Genomic DNA, 6,385 nt, shown 5'->3' on the forward strand with positions numbered 1-6,385 from the left:
TAAGTTCACATATGACATGTTTTTTTAAAACGATTCCCAAACGCATGTGCAATATGGGTTCTGTTTTTGATGTGCAATGTAATTGAAGTAGAAAGAGAACAGTGCTTAGGAAAATGCAACAATATTTGCAGATCTTCACTGGTAATGATTTAACATAAAAGTAATCTTTCCTCAGGGAAAAAAAAAGATAGGGGTGTTAAAATGATTTATTGTTGAAATGGTTATCATAAACGACGCCACTTCCTCTGCTCTGTTATCCCAGCAGGCTTAGTCGCTCGCATGAGTCCCTGGTGTCTGTGAGACTCAACTGGACTGGTTTTGTGGTTGCAGTGCACACTGAAGGAGGAGATACTGGGGGCAGGGAGATCTGGAACTTGAGACATGTGGAGGGGTTTGAGTGTCAATTCTCTTGTCTGAGCCCTGACAGTGTATTGACAGGTCCCAGCTGAGAGAAAACACAGAGACATCTGAGATCAGTCCCTCCTGGACAGTCCCATTGCTAGACAGAGGAATGCTCCAGAATCCAAGAACTCACAGTGGTGTTGAGCATAGGAATAATTCAGACATGTTTGCTGTGCTTCATTTTTGAGATGAGAAGATGCTGTTGAAGATGTTGACAGCTTTTTTGGAACAGTCAGCGTTTTCTCCTTTTATGTAGTGAAAATACATGTGGTTTGTAAACTCTCAAATATGCTCTGAAGCTAGTGTTCACTATTTTTCAAGGTTAAAATGTTTTGCTTTTAAATGTCACTTCTATGCGAATCTCAGATGTATACAACTAAGGCTCTTACAGTATGTACTAAAGGATTGCGTCTGTTTTACCAGTTTAAAACCTGTCACAAATGAGTCAATAATGTAAGGTGATGTACTAAACACAAGTGATGCATATGCAAGGTTTTAAGGAACATTTTGCATAGGTAATTAGTCTTCTCAGCTAAGCCCTTGATGAATTCTTAAACAGGGTGGAGTTTGTGCAAATTAGGTTTCTTGAGTTTTAAAAGCAGCCAGCAGTTGCCGTACTTAAAATCATGCCAATTTGTTAAGACCTTAAAAGCATGTCTTAAAGTGTCACAGTCAACAAATCATTAAAAAGCAATGCAGGAAAAACGTCGCTCCCAGCATTTGCAGCAGGAAGTAGACATCATCTTTAGCAACAAGTGAACTGGAGAATGAGAAAAGAAAGGGTATTTCATATCTTCTCAACCTTCTTCCAATTACATGAAGACCAAATTAGAAACAGGTATTGGATGACCTAAATGATGACCTGGAGCCTCTCTCCCAGAGAACACAAGCCATCCCTGCTGCAGAGAAAATATTATCCACCCTGCACATTCTTTTTCCAGCTTTTCCTTGCATTACCAATTTAACACTGTGACACAGATGAACAAATTCCTGTTTTCCCTAAAAAGAAATTTGATTATAAGATTTGAAAAGAAATGTCTTTTCCTCTCTGGTTTACCTGAAGTACTGGGAGCAACAAACTGTGCGCATGTAGCCAAAAGCTCCATTTCATTCCAAGCATTTGTGCACAAACAAGAAACATATCTGTTCTGTAAATGGCCATTTGGCATGTGATTCACACTGAACTATCACGATCGTAGTCAGGTATTGTGGTTTATTTCACAACTCTTTTATTCTTAAAGCAGATGCAGTTTGTAACCAACTGAGGATGGAGAAGCATGCTATATCCAACTTGCTGAAAAACTGAGCTCTTTTCCAACATTGCCCTTTGCCGATAGTGCCAGATTTTAGTCCTGGTGAGACAGACTGGGACACTAATATTTTACTCATAAAGTTGTGGGAAAGATCATGCAATTCTTCATTTACAAAAGTGTTGCAACAGGTATTTCAAGCAGTATATTATGTATTTTCTTAGTATGTCCAGCCCTAAACGTGTTTGATATAATCTGATGACATGTTTTATCTGGAGAATGAATGGAATCAGTCAAAGAAGTTTGCCTCCCTGTTTCTTGCAGAAAAAAATGATGAAATAAATTTGATGATGTATGGAATAAAAGACTTGTGTGAAGCTTGTACATACTGTAAGTGTAATTTTAAGCCAAGTACTGTAACTTTTGTATATATTTACTTTGATTTTGTATACTGTACATTTATTCTCTAAATGTTTACTGTAAACCACAGCTTCCACATAATTTTTAATGGAAAATAAACAGATCTGATGGGCTTATCTGGAAAAAATAAACATACACATAAGAAGCTTCATGCAAAATGTTGGATGAACACTGGATTGTATATACATGTATGATTATACCATGAATAGGTGCTTAAAATTCATATTTTTTCACTATGTGGCGCAAACATTATTGGAGTTTGCTTGCTTCTAGATGCTTCACATACAGTAAAAGAAAAACAACTTTTACAACATTTGATTTTACAGAACTGCAAAGGCTTGGCAGTCTTTTTTGATGTATTTTTTTCTGCATACAGCTTAAACTATCTGTCAAACTGGTCTTACTTTAATTTCCTGCACAGCTATTACTTGGGCAATGTAGACAACCCTGAACCAGTGACTCAGAGTTAATTTATGTATTATGCAAAATGTTCTTTTTCCCTTTCTTTTTAGTGGTTCCTAGTTGTCACATCTGAGTCTTTGATTCGTTCCTTTTTCAGTCATGGACCTGCAGTGTGCAATTTTTCTTATGTGGTTGACAGCCCTCTACATCCTTCTCATTTGCGGCCACATTAATCTCTTGTGTGACCACCGTAAATCAATACACTTGGTTTAAAAAATAACTAGCACCACCTTGAATTAGAAGTCTTTGTTGCTTATGATACGGTTCTACAGAAGCTCCTGAAACACCACTGTGCAGTGGTTTTCTACCCTTTCTTTTCTCTACTTTCAATACATTTTTTTAGTTATTTTCTTTGTTTAGTAGGCGGTTTATCTGCACAGTATTTTCAGTCAGATGCTGGAATGTTGCCCCAGGTGCTCCTGCAACACCTGAAATGGAGAGAAACACAAATAGTGCTCATGACTACAATGCAGATGTTCCAATTAATGGAAATATTTGTCCTCAGAGTGCAATGGGTTGTCAAAATTGAATATTTTTGTTAGAAATCTTGAATCATGATACTGTATTAATTCCAGGCCCTAATTGGGAGGCATGGTAGCTCAGACGTCAGGGGCATCTAGCTCCTACTTGGAAGGTCGCAGGTTCAATCCCAGGAAGGGGCAAGTGATGGAGCTAATTCTAATTCCTTCCAGATGGCTCCCAGGTCCACTCAGCCTGCTTTCCAAATGGATACCGGGGGTTAATCCTTTCGGGGGTAATAGGCCAGCTGGAGTGTGATGTGACCAGATCACTTCCACCTCCATTGTTGGATGGTTGAGAAAAATGGTGGCCCTTGCCACCCATTCCCCCATGGGCCTTGATGGCCTGAAAAGTGTTACCAGCATAACAGGCAAAATCATGTCCACCATGGCCAATAATCTGACCAAACTGAAGCAAGTAGAAGTCTCATCACAGAACCCCATGGAACAGCCTGGGGAGATGGGACATTTTCACATTTAAAAACAGCCAAGATTTAGGAATTGATTCCTAAATAACCTAGTAATCCCTAAACAATCTACACTGTTAACAGTTGCTCTTAATGTCCAGAAAAGAATATTAAATGAAAAGGGAGTCAGTCACCATCAGCAGGTAATTAATTTGCTGAAGAAGGTTTTAGTTCTCCTTCTTTGCCTAAAGCCTGACTGGAAACCTTCAGACAGTTCATTAGAGGCAAGATTTGCAGTTGACCTGCAATCAATTGTTCTGAAATTTATGGAAGAAAGGGGGAATTGGAAGTAAGACGGCAGGTATTTAGCATTTTGCGTTCCCGACCAGCTGTTTTAAGTCTATCACAGTTGTGACAGCTGTGTATTTTAAGCCTACAGGTGTGTGAAGTTAGTACAAATGAGCACAGAGCAGAGAAGCTAGATTTGATGTTCCACAAAGTCCAAGGCAGTTGTTCTCATTTTAGTTACCATTTTGGTCACATCAGTAACATCCACAGCATTAAAACAGCAAAACTTCAAACCTCTGAGGGCAGAAGTGTGCAGAGATGACATGATTGTAGAAGCTGAGGGCAGCTGCTGACTAGCGATAATTAAATATTAGGTATCATATGCTGTACAATATGTGCTATTGTATATTCAATATGAATGAGATTGTACTTTGTCAAAATACAAACAATAGAATGTGAGGGAAAAAAGAAATTTGGAAACAAATGTGTAAATACTCAGCCAGCACCAAAATACAATGTGAAAACAGGTTTGTGAATATATAAATGATGATGGCAATTATATGGTTTCAGTTTGTGTTGATCACATATTATTTGGATAATCTGATCAGGCAAAATGGAATCTCTTTACACAGCAAGATAATTTAACATATCACAACTTTTTTTTAATTTTTGTTTGTTTAAAAAGAGACACATATTGATGATGGCAGCTGCTTGTCAAGATGGAAAATACATAGAATCAGAACAAGGGAGACCTATCAAAGGGCAAGAAATTATTTGCTGTTAGTGTTTTCCTCTGTTATCAGTTAAGCATTTTATGGCCAGCTACCAACTCGTTCCATTCAGATTTCCTGATATACTGTACAGTATACATGCGTTACAATCTGTAGTGTTACCCCCATTTTATGTGATCCGAAATTAATAGCTTTTTCACCCCAAAAAAATCACCACCGCATGATTATTCCAATAAAAATAGCTTCATAAATCTCCGCTAGAATTTATATGGGGTTAAACAAGCATGTTTTATTGCAACTATTAATGGTGAAACACCACAGGGCTGCATTTTCAAGATAAACTATCTCAATGTGTTCCTTTGTAATAATCGACTGGATTATTGTGTGACCGAATGGATGGAGGTTTCATCTACATTATTTCCAGTGCTCTGAAGGCATCACTTGAGGAAGTTTACTGTGTAGCCTCAGGGTTAAATTAAATGATGAATTTGCCAAGGGTTTCCCTTGCATAGAGATACAGTGATTGTTCCTGTAATAAAAAGAAGTAAAAAGCACCCATTCTTGTAGTGCAGTTTGATTATACAAATTTTGATGGGATTTAGTTCAAGTATGCAAATTATTTGATAATTAAGTGCACTTTAGAATTGAAATATGAACTATGAATATTTGGTGATATAAGATAAATATTACAGATAGTTGAAACAAAAGCAGGTTTTGGAACTCTTGTTCTATTATTGAAGCATTTTCTTATTGCTTACCCTGATGTTACTTACTGTAGTATAAGTCATTTTAAATATAAAATATTTAGCTCAACAAATGCAGCAAACAAAGCTTGCTATAATAAGCACTGGTGTAGCCTAAAGTTGACCAGCAATGAAATAAACATAAAAAGATGTGCCATCTGCACATAATCTCTGCATTAATCTCAGACATTTACAAAAAGTTTTGAAAAACCCTCAGTGTACTGTCTACCCTACCTAAATCCTTTTTTCTTCTCTTTTGTGAACCAAGTTTTTGCATAGCTTATTCAGAGCCAGGCATTTGTTTTCACAAAATCTGACTATTTTGCAGGCCCTTTACTTTTTCATTTGGATGCTTCTTCTTCTGGTTAGATAGTCCTTATAATGTCACCATGCACTGACTCCATGAAGGGAAGATCTGTGTGTACAGTTTTCATTTTCAGTGAAAAGCTCTTTTTGTGAATGTTTTCTTTTTTATTTGTCCCATCTTGGCTGAACTATCAAAGGCTCCATCCTTAAAGTACACCCACATAAGCAAAAAAAAATCGCAATGGAAAGGTTATTTTGCATTGCATTAATGTAGCTCACAGATTTTCTTTTTGTGTCTTTTGGCAATGGATTAGTGAAAGGCTACATCTAGGAGACAACTTGTCTAATTTTGATTAATGTTCTCTTTGGAAAATTACAGATCCAAGTCAGCATGCATCAAGAATTTGAAAGGTGTGATTTACGCTCTTTGTGTGTGTTTTTTGTATGTAGCGTATATTGTAAATGTGGCTAATATAAGGGATTTCTAAATGCTATTTCAGAAAATAAGTAAAAGGAGCAGAAATTGAGCAAATAGAAAGCAGCTTCCCTTCAGACATCTTTAAAATGCTTTTGGTAATTCATGCATTTGGATGTTTATTTTACAGTCATGAAATTCATTGATATAATTTTGAGTGTCCGATGAGAGTATAGTTAATTGGGAGAGGGATTCCAGAATGGGGTGTGATTGAAGTTGTGTTTGTGCGCTGGGAGTTGAGGATCATTGGTGCTAGAAGTTGCTGCCAACTCTTCCTGACACACTGGAAATGGAGAGGGAATTTCTATGTGGGAATGCTGTCAGATGCTTCTGATTTCACAGCCCGCTGAACAGGTGCTCGACTAACATGCGAGGGATCCGTT

Source organism: Lepisosteus platostomus, chromosome 25, assembly GCF_059453375.1.
Source record: "Lepisosteus platostomus isolate fLepPlt1 chromosome 25, fLepPlt1.hap1, whole genome shotgun sequence".
NCBI lineage: Eukaryota > Metazoa > Chordata > Actinopteri > Semionotiformes > Lepisosteidae > Lepisosteus > Lepisosteus platostomus.